The sequence below is a fragment of the Pteropus alecto genome, unplaced genomic scaffold (genome assembly GCF_000325575.1).
Source record: "Pteropus alecto unplaced genomic scaffold, ASM32557v1 scaffold20, whole genome shotgun sequence".
Taxonomy (NCBI): Eukaryota; Metazoa; Chordata; class Mammalia; order Chiroptera; family Pteropodidae; genus Pteropus; species Pteropus alecto.
In genome coordinates, this window is record NW_006436298.1 from 36,841,673 (window position 1) to 36,861,924 (window position 20,252).

Here is a 20,252-nt window from a genome sequence, read left to right on the forward strand (position 1 = left end):
TCAGATCCATTAGGGTAAGGTAAAGCAGAAGCATGAAGGAGCATTTCTCAGGCACCAATGGTAATTGCTTCTCAAACCAAGTAATGTTAACCACCATTTGATGGTTTTAGACTAAGGACTAAGTTACCTTCATTGTCTAGGTGAGGAATTTGCAAAGAAAGCCCTCATTTAGTCATAAAAAAGCAAAATGTATTTATTTGTCAAAGTGCTGCTTATATTTGTCATGTATAAAAATTTGTTCACATTAACTTTTCTGAGATTTTCATCTCATGTTTCTCTTATCTATTGCTATGTAATGATATCACCTTGAAACTTAGTGGCTTAAAGAAACAACCACAATTTGCTCATAATTGTACAATTTGGGCAGGGCTTGGGAGAAACAACTAGTATCTTCTCTGATGTTGGCTAGAGAGGTTCTCCTGGACTCGAGCACCCAAGATGGTTTCACTGATATACTGACATCTCACCTGAGATGAGTGGAATGTCTGCAGGCTGGCTGGGTGTGTGTCTCTGTGTATGTGTCTCTCTGTCTGTCTGTCTCTCTCTCTCCCACTGCTTCCCCCGCTATCGTCTATTAAGCCAGATATTAATGCACAAAGATATAAAAACAATATCATGTTTCTCACTAAATTGTTTTGTTTTGAAAATACAGCTATTTTTATAAAAACGTTAATTTCCTGGTTTGGGGAGATATACATGATTACTTACAATATTAAATTAGGGGAAGCTGAGGGCAGGGTATTCAGGAATTCCCTTAGTTTCTCCAACTCGTCTACAAATCTGATTTGATTTTTTTTCCAGTAAGATTTTAGAAATTAACCTTTGAGCTCAAAAAGTTTCACATGTTATGAGGGACATAAAGTGAACAGAAATCCCATCATATCCATTCTAGTGATTACACGTCAGAGAGTAAATCAATACCGAGAATTGGGCAATATAAGACATTATCACAACCACAACCTTTAAGTTTTTAACATAAAAATAAAAGTGGATTATACATCCTGAAAATGAAATCTTGAGAATTCATTAATAATTTTGCTTTATTCAGGACATTTAAATGTTTATATTTTTAAAGCTCATAAACCTTACAGAGTAGAACATGTGTTAAGCCAAGGATTTGTGCTTTATAGACATAATCCCTCACTTAAGGTATAACCATTTGAACTCTGATTAATGAAAAGACTATATTTCAAAATTTTAAATGTACTATGTTTAACATTAGCGATTATAAATTCATGCTAAAAACAATAAACATTCTATTTTACATAGAAGTTTTAAGTTTTAAAAATCCATTTGGACATGGTTCCATAGTGTAGTGGTTAGCACGTCTGCTTTACACACAGAAGGTCCTGGGTTCGCTCCCCAGCAGAGCCACCATCCATGGTCTATGGCCATGCCACCCTGAACAAGCCCGATGTCTGATCTCAGAAGCTAAACAGGGTCGGACCTGGTTAGTACTTGGATGAGAGACCACCTAGGAAGACCAGGTGCTGTAGGCATAAATAATAACAAGAAATAATAAATAAATAAAAATCCATTAATTTATACTTATAATTTTTCAAGGTGCGGTACAGCAAAGATTGCTGCTAATTTTTTGACTCTTCTCATCAAGAGGTCTAACTTCCCTCTCTTTGATTCTGGAATAGCCTATGACTGCTTTCACTGACAGACTACTGCAGAAGTGTTGCTGAGACAAGTCCAGTGTAGCCTTTAAAACAAATTCTTTCATGATGGAACTTTGAGCCATCATGAAAGAAGTCTAACCACCATGCTAGAGAGACCGCATGAAAAGACTACATAAGGAGGAGCGGGGCTCAACTGAGCTCAACCTTTTAGCCCTCTGTCCTGATGCCAGGCCTGTGAGTGGAGACCTCCTATAGCCCCTCCAGAACAGCCCAACAGCCTAATCAACACCAACAAGTCCACAATTACCACATGGAGAAAAATTGACCAACCGAGACTTGCTCAATGTCCTGATCTACAAACCATGAAACATGATACAATGACTGTTGTTTCAAGCCACTAAATTCTGGGTAGTTTGCAGTAATTTTTAAAGTACAACTACACAACTATGGATAATCAGATTAATGGTAATACTCAATTGTTTTCAGTCTAGAAATGCAGATCCTCATGAAGAGTCAAAGTATGTACCAAAATACTCTATTACTTCTGTCTTCCTATAACAAGTTAGATATCTAAAACACATATGTTAGATAGTATATCCTTAAAAATTTCCAGTGTAAAGTTATTTCATACCCATCTTTAATCTCCCTGTACTGTTGTACTTCCTTCCACCCTTGTCTCTGGCATACCTTGAAGCTTATCCCAGTGTACCATGGAACTAGCTTGTTATCTGGAGCTCTTAAGAGTCTCCATTGTTAACACAATAATTACTTGGTTTCCTCAACTAGAAAGTCCCACTTGGTACAAATGGTTCTTTTCCCGAGGGGTACTCCTAATGGGTAAGACAGAGCACATGTTCCCAGACTTCTGTGTCATTGTATCATATTATAATCAAGCCCTTATTTTATGAGAATTTTTTTTTCAGAATTGGGAAAAGGATTTTTTAAAAACTTGTACAACCACCTTAAAAGACAGAAAAATGTACCCATTTAAGAACAATAGAATTTTAAGAAAGTAAATAAAGTGGAGTACAATTAAACTCCCTCACCCAAAATACAATATATGTTTGCATAGAGCAGATCACCCTACTTCTATCAGATGACAACCGGGTTACAACTGAGCCGTACATGCAGCTGTGATTCCATAGCACAATCACAGAGTGGTATCAGATTAAAAATGCATGGCCCTGACATGAATGATGATATTTTGCTTTCATTTCTCAAACACTTAGAGGGGCCAAACAAATTAGTCCTTTCCTCTCTCTTCCTTCCTGAATAATTAAAAAATCTCATTGAAAAGCCACTAGATCCCTTCCTCTTCCTCAGTACTTGTTAGAGATGGACAGCGGGCTCAGGGCTGAGCAAGGCGGTTATCTGGTGGGGCTGGAGGTTGAGCCAAACAGGTATCCGGGCAAATATGGACACCAAGCAAGGCAGCAGCCAGGAAGAACTGGGAGACTGGTTACATACAGAAGGATTAAGCAGTAAGTAAATATACTGGGAATAATAGGAGCCAGATTTCTCTTGTTAGAGAAGGAGTTACAAATATGGAAAAGGAGAAAAAAGAATAAACCCACGGACCAGGAGGTACCAGTGTGACTACATGATTTAATATGTTTAGATAAATATAGGTGCGTGTGCACACACACCCCATTCCCCGAGATCTCCCCACTGAGAGGGTACGAAGGCAGTGACAACTTGATAGCAATGATCACACCTTGCGCCCAGATCTTTGGTTTCTAAATATCAGTCTCTACTCCTTTACCAGTAGTGGGATAAATTGACATCATGTACCAGCTGAAAGGATGCAACAAAAACAAATACAGCACCACTTATGTGTTTTTCCTGCCAAAAATATTTAACCTGAATTTAATACTGAGCAAACATCAGACAAGCCCAAATTAAGAGACACTGGCCTACCCTCTTCAAAACTAGTAAGGTCATGAAAAGTACTGAGTAACTGTTCTAGACTGAAGGAGAAAGACAACATGTTAACAAAATGCCATGAATAACATGGATTAGATTATTGTGCTCTAAAGAGCAATATGGGATAACTGACAAAACTCAAATAATTTTTTCTTTTTTTTGCACTAATGCATTCGGGGCTAATAAGTCTTGTACTTTCAGTCAGAATCACATAAAATAATTAATAGGACTAATATTTATTGGCACACATTTGTCCTTTACATATACTCACTTAATCCTCAGGGCAGCCCCACCAGTTGGAAATGATAATAATAACAATAATAGCTAATATTTACTAAATATTTGTCATGTGCTAGGCACTGCTCTAAGAGCACAACATCTTTCCATAAAGGTGAAACTTATTTAATCCTCATATCAAATCAAAAAGATAAGTGTTATTATTTTCCTCATTTTAGAGATAAGATAATTAATTAGTTAAGTAGTTTTCCCAAGAGCACACAGATAGTAAATGCCAGAGCCAGGATTAAAACCTAAGCTGTCTGGCTCCAGAACCTGTGTTTCAGAATGCTCCCACACTAGAGCCAGAAAATGGGCCTGAAGCCAGAGTTATCTCAAAACTCCTGAGGAGAGTGCTCTTAAAATCCCTATGTGCCAAAGGACCCACCTGGGTTAACCACAGATTTTAAAGTTCCCTAAAGTGACCTGGCCAGAAATTTAAGTTGATTCTGCTTGAGAAGACACTGGTGGCTGGTGCCTGGAGGGGCTCTCCAACCCTACTGACCCCAGCAGGCCGAAGGGTCAGTGTACTGATGAGCTGACCTGCTCTTGAGGACCAAGTGGTCTCCTCATAATTCCGGTGATGGGTCCCAGGTTTGATGGCTCATTCTCATCACTATGATATACGTGTTTTTATCCTCCAGTACTTGATTTACCACTGCCCAATAGTCTTCTTAGCCTGCCTGAGGAACAGATACCCATTAAAAGACAAAGAAAAATGATGACCCATGTAACAGGTTTCAACCGCATGAATGAGAAAGACCAAGATTAATAACCAGAACAAAAAGTATCTATGAAAAAGACAAAAGAAAATAAGGCAACAGGGACTTTAAAGGAGATCCTGTCAGAGCACAAAAAAAGTTCTCTAAAACCATAAAACATGATTTCTGATATTAAAATGTCAATAGGCAAAATGGAAAAGGGGATGGTCACTACTAAAAAAAAAACAAAAAAAAAAAAACAAAACAAAACCCATTCAGTGTTCTGAAAGATCAAATAGACATCATAAGAAAAAATTCCAGACACATGGAATATATAACCAGGAGACAGAACATGCAGAAAACAGATTTCCCTGGAGGAGAAACAGTAATGAACAAAGAAGAAATAATTAGAAGGGAGGGAGAGGACAAAAGAAAACCTCCCTGAGCTGAAAGAAGGGATAATTCTCGAGACTGAAAGGGCTCACAACAAGCTCAGGCAGCATTAATGAAGAAAAGAAAGACACATGCCCAGGCTTATAAAATATTTAAATCATCCGCAACCACATATCTTACTATGTGCATTAACATGACTTTACTATTCAACTGTCCATATTAATATTACTTTACTATTTCAGGAAACTCTCACCCAGGAAGATGAAGTAATAATTTTAGTTGGTTTCAAGAATTTTCCAGAAACTCATTTATCTGAACAACAGACAGCTCAACTAATGCTTATGAGATTAAGTTCCCCTTACTCAGCCCACCAGTCTTAACTTGTTTTATCAAAAACTTTCTCTAATTCCATGTCCTTGCACTGAACAACATGCTTCAAACTGGACTATAACAAACCTCATAAATTCCCCATCTCTGTCCTTCCTCCCCAACGCTCGATGCTGTGGTCTCCTTTACTGCAGTAGGCAAAAAACTCGGCTTTGCTTCATCTACAACCTATTCTGCAATCTTTTCAGAATCGGCAGTCAGAGACTCTAAAGATTAAGAAAAAATTATTTAGTCATTCAAACAAGTTGAACAGAGGACTTACAGAAGAAAAAGAATCAGATTAGCAACAGACTCCTCAACTGCGATACTGGAAACTAGAGCACAGAGCAACAATGACTAGTGAGAGAAAAAGCCCAATCAAAATGTTCTTCACCTGTCAGGGAAGACCAAGAAAGAAACTTTTTAAACATGCAAGAAGTAAGAAACTGCTTAACCAATAAACCCAATCCGAGGAAAGCTTGGAAGATGGGCTCTAACTAGACAGAGATCTCAAGACATGGAAGACAAAGATGAAAGGGAAAAGTGGTACGATGTAACGGGATGAAGATAATACGGCTAGGAACATCTAATTTTCAGTTTAAATATTAAGAAGCATACAATAATAAAAACCTAATAGATGAGAATTCATAATTCTAACCTGTGTAGGTAAAACCTAAGGTGGGGGAATACTTTTTATTTAATTTTTATATCTTTATATAGAATTTTTAATTATAGCTGTTCTGATATTACGGAGTGGGAAAGTAACCACTAATAGGGCAGAAAAGCAAAACACTGCCATGTTAATGAGGTGGGTAGAGAACTGAGGAGAAATCTGACTACACAGCAAAAGAAAAAGAGTAAACAGTAACAAAGTATAATAAATGATAAATAAAAAATAGATGGAAAGAATAAAAACAAATGTAGCATTTATGATGATAAATGTGAATGATAGAGAAGCTACAACAATCTTCTTGAAAAGTAATCAGACAGTAGCTATCACACATGTCCTTAGAACTAGCTATTTCATTTTGGGAATCTATTTTATGGAAAAAAAAAATCCTATAGAGCCAAGGATGCTCACTGTAGCATTATTTGACTTTGGCAAAATAAAATCACCCAACTTGCATGACCATCAATAGAAGAATTATTGAATAAACAGCAGTCATCCTAATTGAGGAATTATGCAACTATTAAAAAGAATTGGATAAATACATGTTGCATTAAAGTGATACCCAAGATACTTCAATTATAAAAGCAGAATAGTGTTTTAAATGGGTGATGAGGAATTAACTTTTTCTTTATGTATCTTGTATTTTTTAACTTATTACAACATCATGTTTTACTTTTGCAATTTCAAATTTCAAATTTTATAATTTCAAACACATCAGGAAAAAAAGGAATAAAATAAAAGGTGGTAGGATATCGTTCCATGGCAGGAAAATGGCATAGATCAGTGTTCAGAGGCAGCTGGGTGAAAATGGCATAGATCAGTGTTCAGAAGGTGAGCTGGGGACCTGGGTTTTATCCAGCTCTGCTCCTAACTCATTGTGCAGCCTTGGGTGGGCTGATGAACCACTCAGGGTTCAAGTGTCTTAGTTCATGAAATGAGACAACTGAACTAATAAAGGTCCTTTCCACCTCTAGCAATCAATGAATATATAAAAAACCAAAACCAAAAACAAAAACAAAACTAGAAACCTCCACTGACTGCCTCTGTGAATGAACATTAACTGACCGGGGATCTGGTCAAGTGTCTCCAACCCACCATGTTTCTTCCCAGTTACCACACCTTGAAGGCATGACCAACTTCAACTCCATTCCCAGGAGAAAATCCACCTGAAAGCTATCAACAGAACTGCCAGACCTGTACTGAGCCACAGCACAAAAGCCAGTCAGTAGGGCACTTTTGTCAACCATGCTCTCTAAGTTTCATAGCAAAAGCAATAAACTCCACTCCAGGGTATTACTGATGAAGTAATAATTAAAAATAATTTTAAGTAGAAAATGTTTTTTTTTTTTTTCATCTCAAATTTCTGGGAAGATATAAAGAGAGGACTACTATTAGAACAGAAGTTTTACAAGCTTTCTGAACTCATCATGCTTCTGAAGATGGTCTTGTTCCAGTGTCCAGCTACTTCATTTACTATTTCTTACTTCTGCACTCCTAAAAAAAATGTGATGTGCAGCCGTTTACGGTGCAAAAGCCTGGTGCTCTCCTCAAATCACCCACTCTCCTTTGTTTTGACTCCTACTTTATTCCTTTCCCTTTCTCCACTTTAAAAAATCAACCAGATAACTAAAGCCACTTATACTCCTACACCAAGTCAGTTCTACATTCAACCAAAACTCTACAAAGGCAATAGAGCACTAACAGTCATCACAGATTGAATTATTTATTCACTCTAAAACATGCACTGAACATATACCATACGCTATGCTAGAGACTTTCAATACTTCGTTTAACTCTCATGACAATCGTGTCTAACAAGCAATAGTAGCTTCAATTTTACAAATAGGGAAACTAAGGTTCAGGGAAGCCAACTGAGTGACCTGCTCAAGCCATGGAACCAGAAAGTGCTGAAGCCCAGATGTGTGCCCTGGGCTTCCATACTCATTGTCCTTCCTGCATGTGATGTTAAGACTCAGAAGAGCAGAGAGGATTTTTACCTACAATAATTAGAAAACGCTTCCCTAAAGAAAAAGGAATTCAAGATATTACGGAGTCTCCAAAGCTTAATAAAGAAGGTACTTTCCATGTTTAAATTCAATGATTCTAAGAAATAAATATCTTCTAAAGCTACTTTTAAGGATATAAAATATCAAAACATGCATCTGCTCCATAAGACATTTCTTTGTTGTAACAGAAATGACAGACTACAAACTTTAGCTATTAATAGAAGTACCCTGAATATAGTAAATAATAACTTCTCTTGAATAACAGAAAGAAAGAAAAAGAAAGGAGAGGAGGGGAGGCAAGTATTGCATTCGCAGTGGGGTTTGGTTGCCCAGTCACTCTACTCTGTGTTTACTACAGTTCTACAGATTTTTATTACATGCTGTCTCTATCGATTTATTTTGTTCTGGTTCATATCTTTATTTATTCCTCTCTAATATTTGGGCAAGATATAGTGCTTTGAAAAGATGCTGTAAAATATAGGGGGAGGGAAGATTCTACAAATCAAAATAATCTTAGTTGAATCTGACTTTTCCAAAGAAATAACACTATGAATGAAGAGCCGTAGTCCTGAGCAGAAAGAGGTTGCATATCTGATAATCATTAAAAACTAGTGATATCTAAATTCCTGTTTTTTTAAAATATGAAGTGATTTTAGATATTGTTTTATAAGTAATGAAATAGATCTAACCTAGAAATTTCTCCGATAGTCGATTTACGAGTGGAGACTAAAATCCAATTCTCCTAGCTGCTTGATGTTTATCACGCTCACTGATTTAAAATGTCATTCAGGTTAACACTTTGTAAGCAATAAAATTCCCCTAAAAGTTGTAAGAAAATCAAATTTTAATCATTCAAACTATATTGTACCATTGACTTACTTTTGTCTGAAATTTTTAAACTTACTAATCCTCAAGTAGCAAAGTACCTAATAAAACTGCTCAGTTCCTTGGATTTCTTTGTGTGTGTGTGTGTGTGTGTGTGTGTGTGTGTGTGTGTGTGTGTGTGTGTATCAGGTTCTGTGTGAGGTTTAACAAGGGAAACGAAGATAAATAAACATAGCCCTTGCTTTCAAGGAACTTATACACGCTTATACTTTAATACAGGAGATAAAAAGTAGAAAACAGTTAATACACTAGAAGGAAACACAAAAGTACTACAAGAATTTATCATTTAAAGTCTGTACAATGAATTATTTTTATAATGTGAATCACCAACTCCTAAATTACAGGCTTCGAAAACTTAGATTTTTCTGTTGCACTTATTAAAAGCAAAGTTCACCCAGTTCCCTTAGTCTAAGATTGTTTAACCAAAATGTACACTGCAATGTTGCCAAGGGCCAAGAGGCATGGTCTCTGTTTCAAAGCAACTTGAATAATGTGTATTTTAACCAGACCCTGCCCTCTGAGAGCTATGCTGTCCTATATAGTAGCCACTAGCCACAGGTCCAAATTGAAATGTACTGTAAATGTAAAATACACACAGGATTTTGAAGGCAATACGAAAAAACAGAATAATTTTTACATTAATTTCATATTGAAGTAATAGTTTAGGTATATTGGATTAAATGTTATTAAAAATTTTTTAACTTTTTTTAATATGGCTACTAGAAAATTAAAAATTATCTATGTGGTTCACATGATGCTTTTACTGGACAGCACTATACTGAAGCTTTCTTTGCTAAAGGAACACCATGCTGATGGCTGGTTGCCTGGGTTGAAGAAAGAGTTCTGATAGACCTGAGTACTAATTCTTTTATGACGGACCCTCCCTATCTAGTTCTGGCTCTGCTCTTAACCAGCTGGGTGACCTGGAACTGCCATTTACCCTCACTGGCCCTAAATCTTCAGCGGTGAACCTAGAAAACATCTAATACCAAGGCATCATTTTAAACAGTGGAGACACTGAGACCACATTTCCTGCCCTGGCTCATGGCTCTCTTCCATGCACAACTGCACCACACCCCCTTCCTGATTTTATCTCTTCGGCATCCCTATAATACATTTCTAATCATAGGGACCGCCCTGAAAATATGTGTCACTCTTTACAGGAAAAGGGGTGTGGAGAGATCTGACTAAACCTATCCCCCCATGGGGGAAACACTTTCAGCACCCCAGCCCTCCTCAGCTGAAGATAACAGGACTTCCTCACCGCAGATGGCCCACGGAGTTATTTGCAGTATCAAAGGGAGACAGAGTGCTGGGCACCGTAACAGCTCTAGACAAGGCTATGTGACCTACAGCAAGTCTGCTGAATCCTATCAAAACTTGGTTTCCTCATTTGCAAAAAGCGTTAATACTACCTGTCCAAACCACATCATAGGCTGGCTTAGAAGATCAAATATAACATACCTAGAAGATCTCTTTAAACTCGCAAAGCACCACATGGTCTCATTCCTATCCGAAAAGCTAGTCAGCGCACAACCACAGCCATGTTTTGCACTAACCAGGCCCTGCAGCACTAGAAGATAACAATAAGGGCACATTTTGATAATGTGCTAAATTCATTTATTTTTTTAGGGGAAAAAAATAGAAGATGTAGGTCTATTTTTAAGTTTACAAAAAAAAAACCAGCAAGATTCAGAGTAACAGTTTACATTCATTCCGCATTTACTATGCATCAGGCATTATTCCATATCCTTAACATTATCAGATTCAATTAGAATGACCTATGTTACAGAAGAGGAAACTGAGGCAGAGAGTAACTACCCCAATGCCTTATACATGATAAGAAGAGACTATCACATTTGAACTCAGGCCCACACTTGCATCTGTGCTGTCCTGCCTCTAAGGTACAGAGTATACTCTCTTGGTACAAATTTTTAAAAAGGATAATATTTTTGGATCTCTGTATCAATATAAGTTAACATTTATATAGAGTTGGAAGAAATTAAATAGTGATTACCTTCAAAGAAAGCAGTTAGCAGGTTGGACTGTAGACAGAGTGAGGCTTTCACTCTTCGTTTTACAAACTTCGGTACTGGTTTGATTTTCTGATCTTGTGCATCTTGTTCACATCAGGCTGTTCTACAGAAGGGAAGTTATCTTTCGACATGCTAAGGAGCTACCTTTCTATTCTTGCAAATCCTTTCACCAACATGGTAAGAAAGCCACCAACTCTGTGTCAAGCAAACTAAAGCCCAAATCACAGTTCCCACTACCTAATACTCGTGTGAATTTGCAAAGCTCCTTAACAATCTGTGCCAAGCTGCTTCTACAAGGAAAAACTCCACCTTCCTCACAGCTTGTTGTGAAGATCGAAGCATGCCAATAACCAGGTTCCAAACTGGTGCCCCACTGACATTCAAAAACATTACTAACACTCCATCCCTGCTTGTAACTACTCAGATCTGGTTTTCCACATAAACCAGTGGAGAAGTGTTGACCTATGCCGGACAAATGGCCCCAAACTGGTGGTTAAATTCTGCTTCCTGGTTTCCTTGTTTATAATGAGCAGTGGGCACACGCCCTTGGGGATCCCCTAAAACTGGAGAAGTGAGGGTTCCCCAGGGTTTCAGAGGGCTGGCATGTCCTGCTTCCCTCTGAAATACTGGGTGTCTAGGGCCAGAGCAGCTGAGAGCAGCAGGCGAGGGCGGCCACAGTGGGGCCCTCCAGGTACCGCTACTCCACTCCAGTGAGTCTGTGTCAGAGCAAAGTTGTGAGCCTCCACTCTGGCACTAGGCCAGCAGATCTTGACAAGTGCAGCCAGTAGAGTTAGGAGGCAAGAAGCCTCAGTCCCCCTGAGCCGACACCCACGAGTCCCCCAACCAACAAGGGTGATGGCAGCTGGGGAGCTACTAAGCCAATGCAGGATATAAGGGGTGCCCGCTCCTGGGTGCATGCATGTAAAGAACCACCTGGGCTGCCTATTCAAAACATTGATCTCTCACTTCCCATCCTGTGCTGTCCAGGGGATCACCACGGGCAGCCAGGCATTAGAATCACAGCAAATATTTCTTATTAAGGAAACAGACTGCTACCAAGCAGCTCCCCCTCACAATAGGTGAGCTGGGAATGGAAACTGAAAGAACCTACGAGATCCGGCCTGTGGGACAGCAAGGAAAGCAAAGGGCATTCATGACCTCCACCTCTCTTCTCACAGAGGTAGGTACAATACCAGGAGTCCAGCCTCTAAAGTTCCAATTCCAAAACCTTAAGGATAGGGAGAAGGTAAAACAGTCTTTTTGTTTTTAGTTCTCTATTACAAACTATCTTGCCAGCTTGTCTTATTCTACTCTTTATCCATTCTTGCTGAATCACAGCCTTAGGTGGGATAATACCACCTGTCTTTTGGAGTAATTTTCTGGCCTTGGGGACCACCCGGGACCTTGATTCCTCTTTTATCTTTGTCACTACCCATTTCAGAGTGTGAAAGGTCTGTCATAAAATAATTGCTTATCATTTTTTTTTTTATTTTTAAAATACTGTAATAAAACTCAGGGCTAAAAGAAATGTGTGGCACTGATGCTACCGAAAGGTACGCCAGGCCTTCTCTGGAGACACTCCCGCTCCCCAGTAGAGGCTCACTTTCCTTTTTCCAACACTGTTTTGCTTTTGCTTTTTCTCTCTTCCTTTGTGCATTCTTTCTCTCCTAAGTCTAATATCTGACACCCCAGGTTATATTTTAGGCCTCACTGATGGTAACCTCTGTTATTCTGAGAACGGTACGGTTAAAATTAGGAGTAGAAAATATACACAGATATGGTGGAACTACAGCTTTTTAAAAATGTATCATATTTTCCTAAAAGCTCATTGTTATTTTTGTAGTTTTGTTTATATACTTTGTAGCTATTTACAAATAGTAAAAGGCTTTCTTCCTTGACTGTTTTGAAAGCAACACAAACCTAGCCCTCAACAGATTAGTGTCCAAGAGTTAGAGAAAAGTTCTTCAGAGACTCAGCTGGGGAGCTACTAAGCCAATGCGGGATATAAGGGGTGCCCGCTCCTGGGTGCATGCAAGTAAAGAACCACCTGGGCTGCTTATTCAAAATACTGATCTCTCACTTCCCACCCTATGCTGTCCAGGGGATCACCACGGGCAGCCAGGCATTAGAATCACAGCAAGTATTTCTTATTAAGGAACACACAGCATGCGGTGTCAGGAGAACAGGGAGATGATGGGTACTGACATTTAAGTGTAATTCATAACTTGTGGTTTCTCTCACTAGTATACAGTCCTCATTGCCTGTAAATGCTAAGAAAACTGAAATCATGAGTAGCCACTTTGCTGACCAATAGCTCCATAAATGCAAGGCGATTTTTTCCTCCATCAGTTTAAAATGGAGGTGCCTTCTCAAAGGGCTTAGAAAACATCAGTTTGAGAACGAGCCTCTGGCTAAGGAGCTGCAATCCTGAGCAGGTGTCATTTCTTAGGCAAAACCCTCTAATTCCTCCTTGTTCTGCTGCCCCTCCACTCTAGGAAATATATTGGGAAGGGGGAAGACGAGAAGGAGGGGGGAAGGGAAAATGGCAGGAATGTGCATGTCAATACTGCTGACCCTGCCAGCCAATTAAGGAGAGGCACCACTGGTCTCCACGGGAAGCTGCAGCCAGCCGCAAATGGAAGGATAATGGTTGTGACACCAAGCCCCAGGAGAGAGGGTGTTGATGAATATTAAACAAACACACAGACAAAGCAGAGACAATCCAGGATGCTATGTTTGCATCAGAAATGGAGAGTTCGGCCATGAAAACGTGTCTTCCCCAAATTGCTCAACTCCCTCTGGCGCTCCTTCCTTTTCCCTCACTGTCTTCCCCTTATACATCTGTATGAGAGAGGCTGTCTCTCTGTCTCTGTCTCTGTCTCTGTCTCTGTCTCTGTCTCTCTCTGTCTCTCTCTCTCTCTCTCTCTCTCTCTCTGACTGCTATATACTGATAGCACACCTTTCTTCAGGACACATGTCACCAGCTCTCCTTTTGCAAAAATGCTTTTTTGGCAACCTGGCTGCCTGCCAAAGCCTCAGATTAGATGGGAGGAATATCACATTGAATCTTTCTATGTTCACGCTCAATGCTGTTACCATCAGTTTCCTCTGTAAATACACAGAAACAGCTTGCTCAGCACCACTTCAGGTCACCTCAAAGACTGCAATGCAGGATTAATATTAAGTTTAAGAAAACGAAAAGTAAAAGATGAGGGGTATGGGTATTTCATAGACACCCCACTGGACAAAGCCAAATATTACACTTTGCTAGAGAAAAGAACTGCAAAAAACATTTGCGAAAACAACTTTAGGAAACATATTACCAAACCTTGGTCTAGAATGGGATAAATCTCACCGTGAAAGTTATTTTTTAATTTCATTAAGTTAATGTAGCACAAGAAGAAGCATTCAGTCAGAGCACAGAAGCCAAAAGGGCTTGCACTGATTGGGCACAAGAGGCCTTGCTTGGACGCAGCCAAGGCTCTGAACGGCAAGCATGAGGGCAGAGAGCAATCTCCATCCCTGGAAGGCAAAAACCCAAAGGCACCCTCACTAGAATCTGAATCCACCCAAGCACCAAACTCACAGAGCGACTCAGTGTTAAGGACCCTCTTTTTGAGCCTTCAGAAATCTTCTCAGTCTCATGGGAGGAAGAATTAATCTACTATCTTTTAATAGGAAAAAGTCAATTTAAAATAGATTTATAGGCTAAAAATATCACTTACCACTATTTTTTTTTTTTGAAATCTTGTATTATTTTTCACCAGATCCATAAAATCAAAGCAAATGAGGAATATAAGGAAAATCATTCAAATAGAATGGATGTTTCTAGATATTCAACTCCATTAACCCAGGCCCACAAATTGGCTTTTTCTAGATGGTTCATTTTACCCAACCAGCCAGACATTGAGATGATTGGGATAAGATTTCCGGACATGAATCTGTCCATGGTTCTGCATCTCCACCACTTCTACCCAGTCCAAGCCACTTAGACTACTGCATCTGACTTTTTTAAAAAAATATTTAATTAAGTTTATTGAGGTACCATTGGTTAATACAATTATATAATTTTCAGGTGTACATTATCATTTGACATCTGTATATTCTATTGTGTGTTTACCACCCAAAGTCCAGTTTCCTTCAGCTACCATCTATTTGATCCCCTTTACCCATTTCACCCTCCCCATACCCCCTTATATTTGACCACCTTTACCCTATCTACTTCCCCCCTTCTCCCCCACCCCACTAGTAACCACTAGTCTATAGTCCTCTGGTAAGCACTAGCCTATAGTCCATGTCCATGAGTCTCTGTTTGATTGTCCTGCTCATCTGCTGCTTTTAGGTTTATATCCCACATATAAGTGATAGCATGTGATTTTCAACTTTTTCTGCCTGGCTTGCATCCGACTTTTCATTGGGCATAGCATCCAGGGTGAGTATTTTAAGGTGTAAACTTGACCTTGACACCTTCTTGTTTCAAGTTTTTCAATGGAGTCCCAGTGTTATAAAGACAAAAACCAAACTCTCTCCAAGTCCTCCTTCCATAATCTTGCTCTGATCAGTTACAGCTGGTGTTTCTCTCGCCTCAATCGTATAGGGCCCGGCCACATTGGGCTTTCTTCCACTGATCCTTTGTTTAGAAACAGTACCCTGCCCAGTCTTTTTTAACCCATTAGTATCACCTTAAATGTCCTCAAAATTGTGTTTCCTGATTCCCTATATACTAAGGAAGGAGACGCTCCCTGAAGGTAATGAGACTTATTAAATGAGAAGGATTTGGATAATGAAAGGAAAAAGGAAGGGCCTTAGAGGTAAGAGGAAAACCTGAGTGAAGACACAGTGGGGGATTAGAAAGCAGAAAAACACTGGTAGTTCAAAAAGCTTGGGAAAATCCAGAGACCACATGTTTTACATTAACTTTAGGACCAAAAATGGATGGGGGTGGGATACTGGAAATCTCTGCATAATCCTAGCAAAAGTAGAGTTTTGATTAGAATTTCCTCAACAATAGTAATGTACTAAGATGCTAAGTAACCAAAACACAAACTGAAGGATGTGGCTATCAATTACCTAGGGAATTGAGATTGTATGGTCTGGAAAATGCAGACAAACATCTTCCAAATGATGTGACTCTGTTTAGAGTAGCTCACCAAATATCCCCAACAGTAGGACAGCACTTCCTGGTCCCCTCATGTGGTTAAATGGGGCCCTATGATTAGGGCTTACCACTTGAGTTGGTCCAAAATTCGAGACCAGAAAGCTAGGCAAGGTGGGGGAGGCAACAGTACAGAAAGGAGATGACCAGAAGGTCCAAAGGTTGTGCCACTGAGACAACAGGAGGGCAACTTCTCATTAACGAAGGCCAGAAAGTTAGGAAGAAAAAGACTTTTAGTTGCAAGAATAATGAGCAGGTGGTAGCTTTTACAGTTGACAAATAACCTAGAGGTATGTGGGGTCAATTACATGACTTTCGACTTTTTCAAGGCTATGTCTAGAATTTCTGATTTCTCTGAAGCAAAAAAAGTGTCTTTTCATTAGAGTCTGTTCACATACCTTGCTCCTCTCTTCTGAACAATACAAAACAATAAGTAATACCTATCTGTAGTTATCCCATCAGCCACTGAGAACCCAAACAAAGAGGCTAGCTCTCTTGGCCTGGAAGTAATATGCATTGTTAATTAATATCTCTAAATAATCATATGTCAAACCTGTCAGGTGCAGAGTTTGTAAGATTCAAGAGCGTGTGATCATTAATACTGACAATGCATGTATACTGAGATTTTTTCACTCACATACAAATGAAATTTTATCAGCTTTTCCTCTGTAATCATTTTCTAAGTTATCTAGCTATATTTAAGTATCTCTGAGATCTCATAAACTGATCTTTACAGAGGCCAAACCCATGTGTTACAAGCTTTGCCACTACTTGGGCTGGTCTGTATCCACTGACTATAAACTATCTATAATATACTCTGTCAACCAATATTTTTTAGCATTTACTATATATCAGGTACTGTGTTAAGCATTCCTGTAATATAACATTAATGCTACTAATAACTGGTAACATTTATTGAATGCCTAAAATGTACAGGCTTTAAGTGCTTCCATGCAGTCAGTCAGTTATCACAAGAGTCGTGTGGGGCTGGCAATACTATCTCCTTTCATGCACAAGGAAATGTAGGCTTAGAGAAACCTTCATTTACCCAAGGTCACACGGTAAGTGGTGGGATGGCATGACTCCTGAGTTCATATTCCCCACTACACTGTATACTAAGACTCAATGTCAATAAGACATCCTTTGCCTGGAGAATGTTAAAATACCTAAGAAAGCTATCTGACCCATAGGGTAAGAGAAGTAACGGGAAGAAGGTGCTCTGAGAACTGGGAGAAAAAAGCAGACTCCTCTAACTGAAGTGATTAGGGCAGGCTTCTCACAGAAGGAAATCTTGGGCCATTCTTTGCAAATGAAGGTCAGGAGCAGGAACAAAGGTGCAAGTACAGCAAGACAGCGCTTAAAAGACAGAAGAGGATCCACCTGGCTGAGTACATGGTGTCTCCTGAATCCATCACCTCACCTCCATCACCTCAGTCCCAGGCCAGGTGCTTATCCTTCCTCCCACCCACATTCCCTGCCTCTCATCCTCCACACAACTACCTGTCACCTTTTCTAAAACACAAGCAGTGTTCCTCTCCCTTAAATTCTGCCCCAAAACTCTGAATAAAGTAGAAACTCTTTGGCATGACGTTCAAAGCCTACTTTACCAACCGCAGCTCTTCTCTCTCCCCCATGAGCTGTCTAACATGTTCTCTGGTCAGAACCAACCTCTTCCTTTCTCCAACCAGATCGCCCCCACTCACATCTCCAGACCCTCATGCAGGCTATCTGTTCTCTCTGGAAAGCCCTTCCTCTCATGTCTGCTGGTAACTTCTTACCAGCCCTTCCCTTGACAGCTGCTTCAGAATCCCTGCCCGCTCTCGTCCTGGCTCACCCCACCATTCCCTGAATGAGCCCCACACATGGCCATGCCAGGGGCACTGCACGTGTGTTCCCTCCACCTGGAAGGTTCTTCCACCACCTGTCCTGTGATTGTTTCCCCAGTTTCTTCAGATTCAGGGGCTTCTTCTACCAGCCTATGTAAAAAAGAACACACTCACACCCAGCCCTCCTCACTCCCTTCACGCTGCTTTATTTTCTTCATAACATGTGTCACAACTTGTTATACACATACACTTTTTCACTGTATATGTTAATGGACTGCCTCACTCTTTACCATGGTGTCAGCCAACTACAGTACATGTGCCAAATCTGGCCTGCCACCTGAGCCTTCATGGGAACAAAGGCACACTATTGTTTTACATATCGTTTAAGCCAGAGTCCAATAGCTGTGACAGAGGCCTTATGACCCACAAAGCCTAAAATATTTCCCACTTGATCCTTTACCGAAAAAGGTTTACCCACCCCTGCTCCAGAATGCCAAGCAACCATGCCCTCTCTCCTGCTGTGCTCACAGTTTACTTCCAGATCCATTGGTGCAATACTTAGCATGCAGTAGGCACTCAGAAACCACTTACTACATAGAAGAAAGTGGGAGGGAGGGGGAAGGTAAATAGAAAGGGGGAAACAGATGTAAGAGATGCTGAAGGGAAAAATCAACAAGCCTGGTAACTGGGATTAGACACTAGTGAAAAGAGAAATAACAGAAAAGAAGCATCTCAAACACAGCTGTGTTCCTTGGTCAAAGGATGAGATTCTAATCAGCAACCATAAATACAAGTTCTGCATCAGGGCTGGCTATCTCCCCGTTGACAGATTTTAAATGAAGGTGTCAGGCTCCTTGTCAAGGTCAGTCAATGCCTGACAGCGGAGTCCCCATTAATAAACTGGCTCATTATTATGAAACTAAAATATATATTAGGTAGGCAAAGTTTTGGGAACCACAGATATGTTAAATCTGAGCAGCCATCAATGGAGTAGGAAACATATTTAAATAAATTTATGAATTAAAAAAATTTAAATACATGTTTATAAAAAAAATAGAAATCCTTAGATCTAATGGAAGAGGGCCTTTTATGATGAACAAATCTCACTTTTATAAACCGGGTTGCCCAGCTGGTTAAGAGGAAGAGGATGGAACAGAACCCAGAACTCTTGACTAGGGGCCCAGGGCTCTTCCCACGTGTCAGTGCTCACGGCAGCACAAGAAGAGTTGGAAGGGAGGTCCTGCCAACTTAGAGCACTTTCAGCTAAGTGCTGGGGCCAGAGCAGGACTGCACAGGACTGAGGGAGCAAAGGAATAAAACAAAGACCTGCCCAATCAGGAACTCCAAAGGGGATTTCTGGCCTTTATTTAACTCCACCTTTCTGTAACACAGTGGTTCTCAAACTTTAGAGTGCATCACAACTGGTGACCTTGTTAAAACAAATGACTGCTCCCCACTCCCACCCCGAGTTACTGATGCATTTGGTCTGGGGTGGACTCAAGTATCTGTATTTTTAAACAAGTTCCCAGGTGATGCTGATGCTGTAGGTCCAGAGATCACACTTTGGGAACCACTGCTACAACATCTGACCATGACCTATCCTGTGGCTTTCCTGACACCTCTCTCACGTGGCTCTTTACCACCCTCTCTGGACACTAATTTAAGAAATCTGTCTATGAAGAGAAGTCAGGAAATAGGGTGGTGACTGGTAAAAAGTTCAATAAAGATGTAAGTGACCTGAGCCTGCTCACATCGAAGGAAAGAGCGACCATCAGTGAGAAAGCAATAAAAGAGGGGGATAGGGAAGGATGACAGGTGTCACTGCAGACAGAAGGGGACAGGATCTATCCAGACATCAGTGATGAGCTCCATGCTCCAGAGGTCAAACAATGAATAATTTTACAAGTGCGCCAGGGTGAACATCTTGAAACGAATGCTGCCGGCCCACCTCGACATTCTCATGGTTATGCTGTTCTGCCAACAGCGTAGACATATGTCCAAATAGTTTAGTGCTTCCTCTAGAATTGCCTTCTGAGAATGTAACAAATTCTTTAAATATCCTCAATGTTTGCAAGTTGCCATTTGAGGCTATAAATTGGGAAAACATCCAACTTGGACAGATGATAGAGAGGACTCGTCATCACCTTCTTCTTGTTATAGTCCTCCAATAAAACCAACAGTGTTGGGGCCCTAAATCCAGGTTGTCATGTTACCACCTCTTAAAAAAAAATAAAAATGTGCTGAGAAGGGGAGAAATTGGTATGATGCTCCCAAAGCTCAAAGTTTCCCATTTTTAAAAACACAACTTATTTAATAAACACTGCCTCACAGGACTGCTTTGAGAGTTAAATGACAAGATTCTGCACTGCGTTCGGCTGGCACATGCTACT

At 40.0% G+C, this 20,252-nt stretch overlaps 1 protein-coding gene and 1 pseudogene across 1 annotated transcript in view; one reads left to right on the forward strand and one right to left on the reverse strand.

Moving 5' to 3' along the window:
• EPB41L4A (erythrocyte membrane protein band 4.1 like 4A) overlaps positions 1 to 20,252 on the reverse strand; it is a 209,250-nt gene that overhangs the window by 139,465 nt on the left and 49,533 nt on the right. The gene's annotated exons all lie outside the window — the stretch shown is intronic.
• LOC112480955 lies at positions 1,384 to 1,499 on the forward strand (annotated as a pseudogene).